This window comes from Macaca mulatta, chromosome 12 (genome assembly GCF_049350105.2).
Source record: "Macaca mulatta isolate MMU2019108-1 chromosome 12, T2T-MMU8v2.0, whole genome shotgun sequence".
Taxonomy (NCBI): domain Eukaryota; kingdom Metazoa; phylum Chordata; class Mammalia; order Primates; family Cercopithecidae; genus Macaca; species Macaca mulatta.
In genome coordinates this window covers 141,943,254-141,959,896 of record NC_133417.1, presented here as the reverse complement: position 1 = coordinate 141,959,896, position 16,643 = coordinate 141,943,254, and the positions used below count along the sequence as shown (strand labels likewise).

Genomic DNA, 16,643 nt, shown 5'->3' with positions numbered 1-16,643 from the left:
GCTGCATGCTCCCAGATCAGATTTCTATTTGCACTTACTCATTCCTTCATCCATCCATCCTTCCATCCATTTATCTGTCCTTCGCTCCCTTCCTCCTACCCTTTTTCCTTCCCTTCCTCCCTCCTTTCCTTTCTCCCACCCTTCCATTAATCCATCCATCTTTCCGCAAACCCTTAGAGACCCCAGGGCACTATCGTGAGTGGTACCTACTAAGATGAATAAGACGCAGACGCGTTAGAGGGCTCACTAACTTTTGGGAAGAGAAACCTGTAAATCAACGCTTGCGAGAATGGACTGCAGGACCTCCTGTAAGGCCACTGACCCAGCTCCCCAAAGGCCCTATTGAGACAGGCTGAATGACGGCTTGCCTGCCTGGTGCTGCTGCTCAGGGCTGCAGAATCGTGTCTTTAATTCCTTCTATTGGCAATTATTTTTTAGGTACCTATTGTGATTCTGTGCCTGGCAACAATCCTACAGTTCTGCATGGGAGAGAGACAGTGGCTATAACAGGAGGAACATTATGATGGGGAATATGGGGTCCTCAGGGTCACGCTGGAGAACATTTGCCCAGGTGGGCAGCCTCCTCAAGGAAGGGACAGCTAACAGAGGCCTGGAAAAAAAATAGGATGTGGCCAGATGGGAGTGGCCAGCCAGGGGCCAGAGATGCAGGAAGCATTCCACCCAGAGGAAACAGCAAGTGACAGAGTAGCAGGTAAAGGACAACAAGGGCCTGAAGACCTTGGGCGAGGCTCTGGCAATGGGGGGACGGGATAGAAGGCACGGCCTATGGGGTTGGGAGAGACCAGTGTCCTAAGTCCTGTGGGGACATACTGAGTTTATCCCGAAGCAGAAAGGAAGCGGTGCTGGGTTTTGATAACGAGTAGGCAACTTTGTCCTGAACCCAAGACCTGAGACAGAGCTCTGAAAATTTCCAAGGGCATTGTCCAGAACAGTAAGCACCAAGTCCTTGCACTATCAGACCCTCCCGCGGGACAGTCTTGCCAGCAGGCCTGGGCCACACCAGAGGCGGAAGAGGCGGGTCATCAGCTGCTCACTTCTCTCCAGCCCTGGAAGCCAGAAGCTGGGGGCTGGAGAGAGGGAAGACACTCTAAACTGGATGGAAACCTTTCAAAGGTTTGACATGACAACTCACAGGATTTTTTAATTATTAAAATGAGACTGATCTTGGGACTAGATGCGGCTGGAGGGCTTTCAGTTATCTGGGAATGATGGACCAAAAAAAAAAACAAACCAACCATACGACGACGGGACTTTCCTCAATTCATTCAGGACAAGTCAACAAAGAAGCGTAAAGGGAGTTACAGGGCATGTTGTTGCTTCCTGCTTCTCTGATTCTCCCTGTGTGCTAGAAGATATTTGCCTTTCAGATGGGTTTTTCTGGCATTGGTGAGGGGAGATGATCAACAGCAGGAGGGTGAGCTGAGAGACAAGCCGGGAATGGCCTGGCAGGTTGCACTGATCATCCACACCACAGGTAAGATGACCCGGGCGAGAGAGGACGGACAGGGACGTGTTCCGGCTCTTGTCAATTTCTGGGGGTGGGAGAACCTCAGCAGGAAGGGAAACAGCATTTCAGAGAAGCCCAGACATCTTTTAAATGGCCACCGCGTCTGTTGGCCACTATGAGAATGAAATGGAAAAACTCAAAATGGGTAGCTTTGGCCTCTGGCAGTCTTTGTTCTGCAAACGTGTGTGTTCAAAGCCTGGCATTTCACATCACCTTACAATAAGAAAATCTACGTATCACATTGCTGAGGCTGCCCTGTCTGTGCATAGAATCCCTGGGGAACTTCAGGCAAATGCAGATTCCTGAGCATCCTCCAAGGATTCTGGCATGGAAGGCCGTACTCCTGAGGTTAGTCATCATTGTAATCAGGTGATTACACTGCAGTCATCCTAAGGTGAAACTCTTGAGATACGTTGCAGTGCAACCATAGACTTTAAAGAAGACACAACCGTTCCGGAGTTTGGGGGTGTCTGGTGGGAATTCTGCTTTGTTGTGTTGTAGACATCTTAGTCCCTCTGATCTGCAGAAATTCCTCATCATTTTCAGCCTGTTGATGGCAGCCTTTCTATTTTCCAGTGAAGATACAGAACTTTTTCTTTCACATTTCTTTGATCGTGCGTGTGAGTAAGGGGAGGGAGGAGTTAAACGCTCATGTGTTACGTCCCCACCTTGCAACAGAAACCTATGCCCATACTTTTTAAGCCCTAATTAAAGCATGTCAGGATCAGCCGCATTCGGAGCCTCCAGTTATACTCTAATAAGATAGTCAGTGCAGCTCACGGGATGATAAATGATTTTATCAGCATTATCAAATTACATGGAAGGAATGCAGGAGGGCCTTTAATATGCTGCCTGAGGAGGAAGCACACGTCCTGCGGGGAGTCGGGGCTCTCTGGGTTTCAATCCATTTCCAATTATCCTAAAAAATGACAAGACTAAGGGCATTGAATGGGCCAACCCTTCCTTCATATTAATGTAGCCCCACTGTCACCCTTGTTTTCTGATCCTTGCTATCTTCAGGCAGAAGGTTGAATTACAGAGTCTCAGAGACCTGCTCAGTATTTCAAGGCAACAATGGGCTCCCATCATTGTTTGGTTGGTTTGTTTTTTTTGGTCCATCATTCCCAGATAACTGAAAGCCTCATAAGTTCAAGCAGCACAAAGCAAATTCATTTATCTTAAAGAAAATTAATTAACTAATTGTGGAGGCAGTGTTTTGCATGGTCAGACCAAATTCTACCTGCTTGAATTAAATCCCAGTTTTACCAAGCCTGAGCCATGGAACCTGGCTGGGCAAGTTCCTCTGCTTCTCCGTGATTCAGTCTCAGTCTCCTCACCTGTAAAATGGGGATAAAATAGTATTTACCATGTAAAATATTTGTGAGAATTAAATAAAATAATGCCTATAAAGCACTTTGCACAGTACCTGGCATCTTAGAAGTATGCAATATTTATGTGCTATCATTGTTTTTCACACTCTTGGTGAGACTTGGGACTTAGCGGATGGTGGGCTTGCCTCTCTATCCTCTGACTCCTCCATAAAAGCCCCTGAAGTAAAGCACTTATGAGCGTCTAGATTCTCATGGAGATGATCCCAGGGAACTAGAGCCAAGGACCAGAGGGAGTGAGAAGAGGAAGGAAAGCCAATATAAGTGTATGTTACTAAGATGCTCACCAAGGACAGGGAGAACTCAATCCCACCTGAGACCCTTGGAAGGACCCCTCCAGGGATTCAGGCTAAGGGGCCATCATCTATTGGCTTCCTTCCTCAGCAGTTGAGGGTTGCTCCTGGGCATTACTCCCTAAATATCTACATTGCTAGTTAGACAATGGGTTTCTAGCAGAGTCTACTTGCTGGGAAGCCCTGGAAAGAAACTGGAAAACACCACTTACGCTGGAGGATCTCAGGTATGGAGACTTTGCAGGGAATGGTTTGATACCCCCTCACCGAATTCAGAAGGATGTGAGTTGGATAGCACAGGCTTAGGAGCCTGGGCTGGTAGGATCCCCCTTAGAGACACAGCAGGAGTGTAGGTCAGGGTCAGTTCTGATGCCGTAGGGGTGGTGAGGATGGAGTGGCCAGAGCTTGTGGTAGATGACCCCAGTCAAGGAGTCAAGGTGCTAAAGACATAGCCAAGGGAAAAAGCTGAATATCAGCAATTCAGAGAATGCACAAGATAAGGATGTGGGGAGCTGCAACAGTATCCCAAGTTAATGGCCCTGCTGTTTCCTTTCACACGCTGCATGCTCACTGCTCGGGGGCCTACAGCACCCCAGTACCTGCTACAAGATGGGTAGCCATCCTGAGAAATCTGAAAAATGCTTGACCGTGATTTTGTGTGGTGGCTTGTCATTTTGGGTCTAATATGACTTCAAGCATTGTCAACTTCAAGAAGTTGATGTACTTGGGCAACAAAACGGAAACATGAGAGAAGGAAAAGGGTGTTAGCAGCTCCTCACAGGCTGTGCTACTCCTTCCCCGCATCACTAGACACGTATCCTGACAAGTCCTTGTGGATACAAGGCAAAAATTTAATCAAAGCAACATTTTCAGAAGTCCAATATCACAGCCTTGATTAGCTAATAAAATCCCAGTGGCCTGACGATATTAGTTTTCTGAATTGTAATTTCCATTTTTACTGTAATTCATCTTTGTCTGAGTCCAGATTCATTTCTTTCCAGCTCTGGGCACCAGTTAATTTGAATAAATGAGACAAGCACAGTGGACAGGTGAATATCCATCATATGTCCCACGTCTCCCGGGGACCGAGGCGTCCACACCCTCCCGTGGGCCCTCCCACACGGCAGTTCCTTGCCTAATGTGCTGTGCTGGCATCTAACAGGTTCAGATGAGGGCAGCCGAGACAGCGAATTGCCCAACAATTAAGGGTTTGGCTGGTCTGGGCTCCACGGCGCCTGATGCCCTCGAAGTTTCTGTGACGGATTAAGTGTTCACAGCTCCCCACTGCCATCGCAGCCTCCCCTCCCTTCAAGCCTGCTGTTAAGCTGTCAGGGTAAACAATGGCCCTGCCTCGGGTTGCCCTCAGTGTCCATCAGACTCGGAGAAGCAGACGGCTATTGTCACTGTTGGCTAAACTCCCATCCGCGGGCAATGTGTGTGTGTGTGTGTTTTATTTTTCCTCTGTGTGGTCCTCATCTGGCTGAAAACAACTTTCCAAAAAGCAATTAACTTTCCATTCAAAACGAGGTGAAACCATTTCTCCTCCCATTCTCCCCCTTAAAGATACTTCAAGGCTGGAATATCCAGGGCTTTCACTAACCGAGGCAACATGGGGAGATTTTGTTCTAGAAGATTCCATGATTTAAGGACTCCAGACCTCAACCCAGCTCCATTCCCGCAGTCCCCCAGGCATTCACTCAGAGCTGATGGGAAGTTTTTTCAGCTCTCTGGACCATGGCCAGCATCATAGCCGTGGTGTCTGCCTTGCTCTCTCATCTGGGCTATGACTTCCTGGGGGCACTGTTCCCCCATTTGCAGACGCATGGACCCAGCCCTCAAACACAACCACACATGAACACACACACAGGCCAGCCTCCTGGGAAGGATTTGCAAAGAATTGCCATCAGGGGCCTTGAAAATCAAATACCAGAGATAAGGGGTACCAGAGGGAGTCCAGCAGCCCCTGAGGCCCAACTCCTACCTTCTCAGTTCCCTGAGCACTGACCTCATGTTGTCCAGGACAGATGCCACTGGCTGTGTGGTTAGTGAGCACTGGGACTGCCCATGCTCAAAATGAGATGCTCTGAAAGTGTAAAATACATGCCCAATTTAGAAGTCAACATAAGAAAACAAGGTAAAATATTTCACACATAATTCCCATAAAGGGCACCTGTGAAAATAATGTTGGATATACTGAGACCAATCAAATTAATTTCACCTTATGTTTAAAGGTCTAAAGCTTGTATTCTAGAAAATTTAAGGTCGAGTGTAGGGCTCACACCGTATTTCCTTTGGGCAGCGCTGCTCTGGATTTTCCCAAGAGCACAGCCAACCCCGTTGCCTGGCCCCAAAGGCCTCTTGGAGTCAGGGAAGAGAGGTGCCCCGCAGAACTGCACAATCTCTGGGGCAGAGGAAAGTACGCTACGTCTGGCAGGCCATGAAGAAGCACAGGGGGCGTTACCCACTCACGGCTGCACAGCCTGCTTAGCCAGGCCTGCCCAGGTGAGAGCACAGAACCCACATCTTTGTAGCAAAGTCATTGTGAGTGTGTGAATGTGTGTGTGTGTACACCTGCATCCATATTCCACGAGAAACACAGCTGTTCAGTTTGTCTGACCCTCTTTGTGGAGAACCAAGAGGTTTATCTTGTTTATAGAGAGCCACGTCCACAGCTCCTTGAGTTTCATTCCTGAGTCCTCCTGGGAGGTGCATTCATTTTCTGAAGCTGCTATTTGTAACAAATTACCACGTATTTGCTGGCTTATAACAACGGAAATTTATTCTCTCATAGTTCTGAGGCCGGAAGTTTGATATCAAAGTGGTGGCAGGGCTGTGCTCCCTCCAAAGGACCTAGGAAAGAATTCCCTGGAGCTTCCAGTGGTTCCAGGGACTCTTAGGCTGGAAACAGCATCATTCCAGTACCTGTCTCGCCTCCTCCCCACCACCAGCCCGTGGCCCCTTCTCTTCTGCTCGTATGAACTCCCTCTGCTCCGTTCTTACAAGAACACTTGCCATTACATTAGGCTCAAGGCCCAGGACCCTTCACCGAACCACGCTTTGTGCCATGTGAGGTAACACTCACAGTTTCAGGGAGTGGGAAAGGGACATTGTCTTCTTGGGGCCACTGTGAAGCCCCCACAGAAAGTGGAAATGAACTGCTGTTCAGGACTCCCGGTGAGCAGGGAACTTCTGAGTTCTCACTGCCTGAATGTAGCTGCTGTCCCAGAAGGCAGCTGGCACGTACCCCTCTAACCCAGAGTGAGTATTAAATGCATTTTACATTTTATTGAACTCTTTGTTGATGTGAGTAAACACCCAACAACTTCTCATTCCAGGAATCTGGCAATAAAGTGGTTCAAACCAAAATCACTCTGTAAGCAGATAGAATTGTGTGCGCATTTATAGTGCATAGATTTTTTCTAAACCACACTGGTGTGAATGAAGCCAGACCCCTGTCTCAGGCTGGTTGAGAGCTATTTATTGTTGTTTGGCTGGAGGCCTTCATCCAGAAAGACTGCGCTGAAACCAGACCATCATTGTCCAAGCCCCCTGCTGTGTCTCTGAGGGCAGGGCGCAGCTACCTGCACAAGAATGACCTGGATGCTTGTAAACATGTCCACTCCTCAACCTCTCTCCAAATCAGAACCTCTGGAGATTCTTTCCTCTGCCCCAGGAGCTGCATTTCTACCAAACTCTTCTGGAGATTTTTCAGTAAAACAAGGCTTGAGAACCACTCCCCGGCTTTCTCTTGACCTCTGTCTTTAAGGGAAGCTGAGGCTACGGGTCAGCGCCCAGGGACAGGGGCAGGGCTGACCCCAGGGATCAGCCACTGTTCTGCAGTGTGGGACAAGTGCAAGCCATCGAGTCATAAATCACACAGTGAGAACTTTATAGCCTCTGTCTCTATCTTGGCCGCCTCCACCTTTGACATCCAGCACTGGTTTACCTTTCAGTTTAGCAGAGAGAGCGAGCGGGCCTCGAAGGCTGAGACTAGGCAGGTCACAGAAACTACCCTAAGGGTGACAGCACGACTTGGCCTTTATTCGCGGTAAATGATGGTGGCTTTCAAGGAGAAGCAGTGACACTAAGGTCCCTTCTTAACATCATGTATTATGAAAATAAGTCAGGCCAGGCGCAGTGGCTCATGCCTGTAATCCCAGCACTTTAGGAGGCTGAGGCGAGTGGATCACTTGAGGTCAGAAGTTTGAGACCAGCCTGGCCAACATGGTTAAACCCTGTCTCCACTAAAAATACAAAAACTAGCCAGGCGTGGTGGCAGGCACCTGTAATCCCAGCTACTTGGGAGGCTGAGGCAGGAGAATCACTTGAACCCGGGAGGCAGATGTTGCAGTGAGCCAAGATCATGCCATTGCACTCCAGCCTGGGCAACAGAGTAAGACTGTCTCAAAAAAAAAAAAAAGTCAATTTTAAGGAAGACGGAAATTATAATGCAGAGAGTAAGCTAACTGGGAAGGTGGAATTGCTGAGTCACATTTGGAAAATACTGATTGCTTCTGAGAGTTAATTTTGGGTGCTTACTTGACTGGGTTAAGGGATTCCTTGCTGGCTGGTAAAGTGTTATCTCCGGGTGGTCTATGAAGTGCCTCCGGAAGAGGCTAGCATTTGATTCTGGGCTGAGTCAAGAAGATCCATCTCACAATGTGGGTAGTACCCTCCAGTGGGCTGAGGGCCCACATAGAACCAAAGGCCGATGAAGGGTGAATTCTCTGTTTCTGCATTTGGGACACACATCTTCTCCTGCCCCTGGTCATCAGAACTCCAGGGTCCCTGGCCTTGGGACTCCAGGACTCTTTGTAAGGAGAGTTACTCCCTCAGGTCCTAGGTTCTTAGGCCTTCTGACTTTGACTGGGCTAGGCCACCAGGCTTCCCTGGTTCTCCAGCTTGCAGATGGTCTCCGGTGTGTCTTCTCCACCTCCATAATCTCACAAGCCAATTCCCATAATAATATATATCCATATCTATGCCTATATCCCATTGTTTATATATACTGACTAATCTAATACACTGTTATTTCTTCATCTAATACACTGCATTTCTTCAGAGAAACGGAACAGATTGTGTGTGTGTGTGTGTGTGTGTGTGTGTGTGTGGTGTGTGTGTGTGTGTGTGGTGTGTGTACAGAGAGAGAGATTTATTATAAGGAATTGGCTCATGCAATTATAGAGGCCAAGAAGCCCCAGCATCTGCAGTAGGAAAGCTGGAGACCCTGAAGAGCCAATGGTGTAGTTCCAAGTCCAAAAGCTGGCAGGCTTCAGACCTAGGAAGAGCTGGTGCTTCATTCTGAGCCTAAAAGCGGGAAACAGACCATGGCCCAGCTCAAATAGTTGGGCAGGAGGAGTTCCTGCTTACTCAGCCTTTCGTTCTAGCCAGGTCTTCAGCTGCTGGGCGGAGGCCCACCCACAAGGGAGGGCCATCCACTTTCCTCATTCTGCTGACTCAAATGTGGCTCTCACCCAGAAACGCCCTACAGATACACCCAGAATAATATTTGCCCAAATATCTAGTTACCTCATGGCTCAGTCAAGTCAACACATAACATTAACCATCACACTGACCACTGCAACACACGTGATTAGGAATAAGGGTAAAAACGTGTGTGCAGGTGTGTGCACATGGGAATGTGTGCATGGGTATGTGTTTGTGTGCACGGTCATGGCCAGGGGGCAGCCCCTTGGCCCCCAGGACTTGCTTCAGCAGGGTCAGTTAATTGTCAGGTTGACCAGATGGTCATATTGGGATGTTCTTGTATCTTCCGGCCAGGACAACCTTGCTCAAAGAGGAAACTAACACTTTTGCTCTGACCTGTAAGTGTCACCTGACACTAATAAGCAAGTGGACCCATTGAGCCTGGCATCCTTGGGAAGCTGTGCATTGCGAACTGATACCCAATTCAGTGGGGGAACTGGGCTTCACGGCAGCAGCAACCAGGCACAGCAAAATCAAGAGGCAATCATTGGGCCATGCACGGTAGCTCACGCCTGTAATCCCAGCGCTTTGGGAGGCCGAGGCAAATGGATCACCTGAGGTCAGGAGTTTGAGACCAGCCTGGCCAACATGATGAAACTCCATCTCTACTAAAAATACAAAAAAATTAGCCGGGCATGGTGGCACGCGCCTGTAGTCCCAGCTGCTCAGGAGGCTGAGGCAGAAGAATCACTGGAACCCGGGAGATGGAGGTTGCAGTGAGCTGAGATGGTGCCACTGCACTCTAGCATGGGCAAAAGAGTGAGACTCCATCTCAAAAAAAGGTAATCATTATTATAACCCTACCCTCCGTACAGCTAATCTGCTTTGAGCTAAATTATTGAGCTAGAATATCACTGCCAAAAACGACAGCAATTAATTGTAGAAAGTGTTAATAGAAAACATTTGAGAATAGTTTGTTTATTTACAGGATGAACGCTTTCTAAAAAGAAATAGCTTGAGGTAAAAATATCAATAATCAAGAACTTCATGATGTGACTGTGTTTCCATTATATCTGAATGTCACCTAAAATTTTACTAAGATTATTTCATTCATTTAGCAAATATTTATTAAGAACTACTATAAATCAAGAAAAACAAGACTAAGGCTGAGTATTAGGGACTGTTACATCAAAGATGTAATTTTAAAAAAATATAAATCAGACCAGGCTTGGTGGCTCACTCCTGTAATCCCAGCACTTCGGAAGGCCAAGGCGGGTGGATCACTTGAGGTCAGGAGTTTGAGACCAACCTGGCCAACATAGCGAAATCCCATCTCTACTAAAAATAAATACAAAAATTAGTCGGGTGTGGTAGCAGGCACCTGTAATCCCAGCTACTCGGGAGGCTGAGGCAGGAGAATCACTTGAATCCGGGAGGCAGAGGTTGCAGTGAGCTGAGATCACGCCACTGCATCCAGCTTGGGTGACAGAGAGAGACTCCGTGTCAGAAAAACAAACATAAACCTGTCCTCTCACTGGTCTGCTCATAACCTTCAGTGGTTCTCTCTTATCTCTCAGGAAAGGTATTGTATTAGTTTATTCTTGCATTGTTATAAAGAAACACCCAAGGCTGGGTAATCTATACAGAGAAGAGGTTTCATTGGCTCACAGTTCTGCAGGCTGTACAAGACTCATGGTGCCTGCACCTGCTCAGCCTCTAGGGAGGCTTCAGGAAAACTCACAATCATAGGAAAAGCTAAGGGGGAACTGTTTGCACACAGCAAAAAGCACACGGCAAAAGCAGGGGCAAGGCGGGCGGGTGCTACACACTTTCAGACAACCAGACAGCACAGTAACTCACTCACTGTCACCGAGAACAGCACCAAGGGATGGCGCTAAACCATTCATGAAGGACCTGCACCCATGATCCCATCACCTCCCACCGGCCCCACCTCCAACACTGAGGGTTACAATTCAACATGAGATTTGGGCAGGGACACAAATCCAAACCATATCCAACTCTCTCCTGTGGTCCCTGAGGCCCATAAGGTCCCACTGATGGCCCCTCTTTCACCATGCCCCAGCCACCTTTTCCTGTTTCTCCAGAGTTGGGATGTTTGAACTTTTTCTCTAGACCATTCAGTAAACATTTGAGGCTAAGTGTTTCATAAAGTCTCCATCACAACTCTTCAGCTCTGCCATCATACCGCAAAAACAGACACAGACATTTGGGTGTGGTTATATTCCAGTCAAACTTTGTTTATAAAAACAGAGAGTAGCCAGATTTGGCCTACCAGCTAGTGAGCTGACCTGCTGTTCCGAATCCAGGCCTGGTCCACGCTCCACCCGCCACTGGGGTAGCCTCTTTCTTCTTGCCTGGCTAACACCTGCTCTTCCATTAGGTTTCACTAAATATTCCTGTCCCCGAGAGCTCTTCCCAGAGACTTTAGAATGGATTCTGTCTTTTAGAACAGTTATCCCAGTTGTAATTATAGAAAGAGAATGTATGTGTGTGTGCACGTGTGCATGCGTGCGTGTGTGTGATGGTTCAATGTCTGCCTCTCCATGAGTCACCAGGGAAAGCCAGCTTCACTCCCCATGCTATTCTCAGCGTGGCACCTGGTGTAGGCTCAATTTATATCTGTCGATCAAATTAATAACTTGGTGGAGTCATTTGATTAGAAAATTGAGTGGCTGCATAAAAGCCAGGCCAAGTTTGCCTCCTTGTTCTGACCAAGCCTAATAAATGGAAGTATGAGTCGATCCTTCTGTGGCTTCTTCTCAGCTTCCCTCCCCAGGCGAGGCGATGGGATCCAGGTCATTGGTTGTGCCTTCCTGTCTTTTGAGTGGACTCTCTGGGGAGCATGCCAGCAGCTTTTTCCAGGTCAACGTTTCCCTCACCAGCCCCGGGACTTGGTGTGAGTTATTGAGCTTCTCTCATCTTGCATTTGCTCTTCTGTAAAAGCGAGAACCACGCTCATCTCATGGGCCTGTTGTGAGGATTAGCGCACTGACCTTCAGGGCCTCACAGTTGTTGGTGTGAAAAGTACGTTGCGTCACATGATTTGATGCATCAGATTTCCTTCTGTGTGGAAAATTTACAGTAGGCCCTAGAAGACTCAAGAAGGAAAGAGCCAAGAAAGCCACGGACATTTCAGATGATGAAGGGAAATCAGCGAATTATGATTTTCTCTGTAAAGATCTCTTTAATTACAGCAGGGATAACTGTTCTAAAAGACAGAGTCCATTCTAAAGACTCAGGAATGAGCTCCCTGGGAAAGGAATATTTACTGAAACCTAATGGAAGAGCTGATGTTAGCCAGGCAAGAAGAAAGAGGCTACCTCAGTGGCAGGCGGAGTGTGGACCAGGCTGGTGTCGGAAGAGCAGGTCAGCTCACTATGGCTGGCGGGCCAAATCTGGCCCACTGCCTGTTTTTGTAAATAAAGTTTTCTGGAACACAGCCACACCCAAATTTCTGTGGATGTTTTTGTGGTACGATGGCAGAGCTGAATAGTTGTGATGGAGACTTGATGGAACACTTAGTCAAAAATGTTTACTGTGTGCTCTTTCAGAGAAAAAGCATTTAAAAACTAGCTTATTTCTCCCTTCTTCTTAGCCACATCAGATCTGGTTAAAATATTTTTCAGGAAAAATATAGGCAGAATTTGATATAAAATACATTTTCATATCTATCACAGCAATATTTATAATAGAGAAAAATTAGAAGTAATCTGTGTCCAAAATCAGGGAACAGAGTATGTAGATCATGATGCATTCAGGCATTGAATTATATGTTTATCAAACATCTTTAAAGCCAGAGAAACAGGCCAGGCATGCTGGCTCATGCCTGTAATCCCAGCACTTTGGGATCCCAGCACTTTGGGAGGCAGAGGTGGGTGGATCATTTGAGGTCAGGAGTTCGAGACCAGCCTGGTCAACATGGTGAAACCCTGCCTCTACTAAAAATACAAAAATCAGCCAGGTGTGGTGGTACATGCCTGTAGTCCCAGCTACTCTGGAGGCTGAGGCAGGAGACTCACTTGAACCCAGGAGGCAGAGGTTGCAGTGAGCTGAGATCACATACTGCATTCCAGTCTGGGTGACAGAGCAAGACCCTGCTCAAAAAAACAAACAAACAAAAAGCAAAACAAAACAGGAAAACACTTGTGTTCTAATGTTAAATAACAACCAAAGCAGGTTAAAAATTACCTATATAGGGATTTCATTTATATTAAAAAATGTATTTAAAAACACAGATTGTAATAAAGCAAAATATTAAACATGTCTTCTTCTTGTTAGAGATATGATGGCTGATGTGTGTATGTGTATGCATCTATGTATATTTGTGTTTATGTGTGTGTTCACTTTTCTGTATTTCCCTAATTTTCTACCCTAAGCAAATATGGCATTGGTGGCCAAGAGAGAGAAAATTTGTCTGATTCTGATATATGACATCCCAGACAGAATGTGAGAGAGATGGAGAGGTACCTCTTCCCAGCCTTTAAAGCCTACCTTAGACATTGAAGGGTTAAAAAGTCTGACGTGAGGACTCCTGCGTGGACATCAGGCTGTGGAAGGTGCAGCCAAGTCACGGTCATTGCCACCCTGGCCACCAGCGGATTTCAGACTGGGCTGCCCGGTGCAGGTGAGGGCATTGGCTCGCAGCCCCATTCCCCAGAGCTGCACTCCAGGGAAGGGCAGGCCAACCTGTGGGGAGCTCTGAACTGTTCTGTCCCTGGCTACCTGCAAAGAGGTGTGAGAGGGCCACTGCCCTCTGCCAAGAGCACAGCAAGCCCAGGCTTCAGGACGAACTGCTGACCTTTGTCATGATGCATGGGCCTTCCACTCACATCTCATTAAATCCCCAAAACATGCCTTGCAGGCTGCTGCTGTCATTATCCCCATTTTCTCCTGATGAGAAGACTAAAGGTTAAAAAGACTCAATAAATGAACCAAAGTCTCACAGCCAGGAGTTGAATCTAGGTTCAACCCACTCTAAATTTCTCAACCTTCAAGCAGGGGACGACAAACCTCTCTTCTCAACTTGATTCATAAGCTTCTCTGCTGGGCACCTCTGCACCTCCAAATCCAGTGCCCCCTGGATTTCCTTAATTGAACTTGTCATCCCGTGGGCTCCACTTTCTCCTCATGGGAACTTTATTAATTCAACAATTGTGTGTTGCAAGCCTGCTTTCCGTATGACACTGTGATAGGTTGGCCTTTGAGAAGCTGTGCAGTATGCACGTGTGACAGCGCCCCAGTCCTTGAGCAGCAGGTGATGGAATGAAGGATGACTAGGTAATGGCTAAGCCGTGATTCCTATGTGACCTCATGTGAGCCTGGCAGCCCGTGGGTCAGATTCAGGTTCAGGCTCTTTTAACCATGCTGGCCATGCTCTGTCCCAGGCAGACGGCTTGACTCCAGAGGACCCACAGCATCCCAGCTGGTGGAGACGGGGAGGCCAGTGCAGAAGGGGGGCTTCCCTGAGATGGGGATACTCCCGCATGTCAGCAGTAGAACGGAAGGAGCCAGTGCAGGAGGAGGGTGTAGAACAAGGAGCGGAGGGACATGAGCAAGTCCCAGGGCTCCAGGAAGAGCCTGTCCCAGACACTCGCTCACTTAGACCTCTAGTCTGGGAGGTGCTAAGTTGTGAAACAGCAACAGTGGGGTGAGCTGAGCCTGGACGTGGGCCCTATTTCCCCACTGACAGTAGCTCCAGCCAGCCTGCAGATTCTCCCCACTGCAAACCATGCTGCAGGTCTTGGCAGGTGGCAAAGGCTCCATTAATGAGCACAAGGGGCTGAGCCAGTCCAGCCCGAAGACTGTGGAGTAGGATGTGTGCTCTAAGAAACCACCCAGCCGACGCCCCCAGGTCTGTCTTCAGAAACTCACTCTATCCACCGGGGGTCCTAACTCTGTACCACAGTGACGTTTGAACGTCGTTTCTTTTTGCTTCGTGTAAGTTGAGTGTTCCCCTGGACTGACTGTTCAGTCGGGGTTCATGTGGCTGTATCCTGCCTCAAGGACCTCCCACAGGGCTGGGCAGAGAATGCAGAATGCCTGGGAAGCAGCTTGGGCTCATGTCAGCCAGACCCGGACTGGAATCCTGTCTCAGCCCTAGGAGCTCGGTCACAGTCTTTGTTGCCTCCATGACAGAGTTCTCATCTGTAAAATGGGATGATCACATCTAGAAGCCAGGGCTGGGGCTGAGTGAGGGGAGAGAGGTGCCTTGGGCACAAGATTGAAAAAGCTGCTCTCACATTCTGTGAGTGCAGAGAGTAACCGCCTCTTCAAATTGTATGCCTCTGAATTAGGCATCTTTCTTGCCTCACCCTAGTCCTGGCTCTTCCTGTGTCCACACTGGTTCCAGAAGTCCAACCACCTGCCTATGCTCACCTTCGTGCCCAGAAACCTGGGCTCAAAAGTCCCCACTGGTGTTGGAGGTAATTGCTTAAGGCACCACTTTGCAAATGGGGGATCTCCAACCATGAATGTAAATGGATATCCATTCAAAGTAGATGGCCATGACCAACATTTAAAAATTGAAATAGGATAGGCTAGCCTGGAATGGAATTCTTAAAAATAAAAGAAAAAATCAGAATGTATCTTGTGTGATTTTTATAAGACATTTGCTTCCATTCTGTGTGTGTGTGCACTGTGTGTGTGTGTGTGTCCCCGCATACACTCTGAGCTATCATGTAAACTGTATTCCTGACGTGAGCGCGCATCCAGGCTGAGGATGCACCTGCTCCTCCCCACCTGCTGGTCGCTACCTGGCCTGTCCGTGTCTCACCCCAACTTGCTTCCAAGCACACAGATGGCTGTCATTCCCAAGGGCAGACGCCGCCTCGGGCCTATCTGTGTACAGGGTTTTATGGGTCTTTCTTCCTCTGTGGGGGCTCATGCCCTCGGCAGCCAGCTTCCAGGGATGACAATGACCCACCAGGCCTCACCACAGTCATGGAGTGGGAGGGCCAGACCTACAGGCAAAGCTCACAGTTCCCAAGCAGTCTGGACACAGCCCTGTGGTGGCCCAGGCCCTGGATGAGGCTCAAGGGGACAAGGGGAGGACCTTTCGCCCCACCCTTCCCCTGCCTCACTGTCCCTGAGGAAACACCTGGGGCTGGCTCCGAAGAACCAGCTGCTTCACCGTGTACTTGAAATGATGGTTGAAGCCTTTGCAAGGGAGTAAGGGAATGCCAAAACCTGTGAGACATATTGCTGGTCCTGAGATAAGACAGAGACTCACCACGGCTGATAATGAAGGCCTGTATATGAAGACAACAAGAGGCTGAAGACAGCCGGGAAAGGGAGTGGATTTTTTGACAACCTCATGTGTGAGGCCTTTTCCATGCTATTTCAAGAGCCCTACAACATGACTGTATTTCTATCTACAACTGATGAAACTGAAGTTGCCCCAAGTTTGTAAGAGCTGGGAACAGGAGTCACACAGACATTCAGGCACAATGCATTCCTTCATTTATGCCACAAATAAAGACGAAGCAAATAGCGTACTACGTGCTCAGCAGAATGGCAAATATTAGAGAAATAAGCGCCCTCAAGAAGGTCAGTCTAGTGTGGGAAGATGGACACACCACAGGTAAGCGCATCCAAGTTATCAACGTTCTCCTGACTCAAAATAGAGCACACTGGGTGAGTGATGAATTCCGCCAGGAGCAGGTGGTTAGGGCAAGGAGGCAGGGTGAGTGGAGGATTCCTTTCTCCATCTGGGTGAGACCTGTTCTAACAAGGAGATGCTGTTTTGAAGACGTGGACCTTAGAAAATGTCCTGACTGGGGCCCACATTAGCAAGGGCACCAGAGAACAAAATAACCAGCGCCCTAGCTGTGCCACGTGGACAGAATCCCAGAGGAAGACAGCAGGTAGGAGAAGACAGGAGGCAGCTGTCAAGAGCACAGGGAAGGAACTGTGTTATACGACACAAGCACATCTCTGCTCTCCATCCCCAGGGTCTACAGATGGAAGTCGCATTGTCTTTAATATCCC

At 48.2% G+C, this 16,643-nt stretch overlaps 1 long non-coding RNA gene across 1 annotated transcript; it reads left to right on the top strand.

Annotated features, from left to right (window-relative positions):
- The first annotated feature begins 704 nt into the window (after positions 1-704).
- LOC144333534 (uncharacterized) lies at positions 705-15,241 on the top strand. Its single transcript, XR_013402247.1, has 4 exons — positions 705-1,495; positions 5,509-5,711; positions 8,991-9,478; positions 13,034-15,241. It is a non-coding gene; the product is annotated as an uncharacterized LOC144333534 (long non-coding RNA).
- The last annotated feature ends 1,402 nt before the right edge of the window (positions 15,242-16,643 follow it).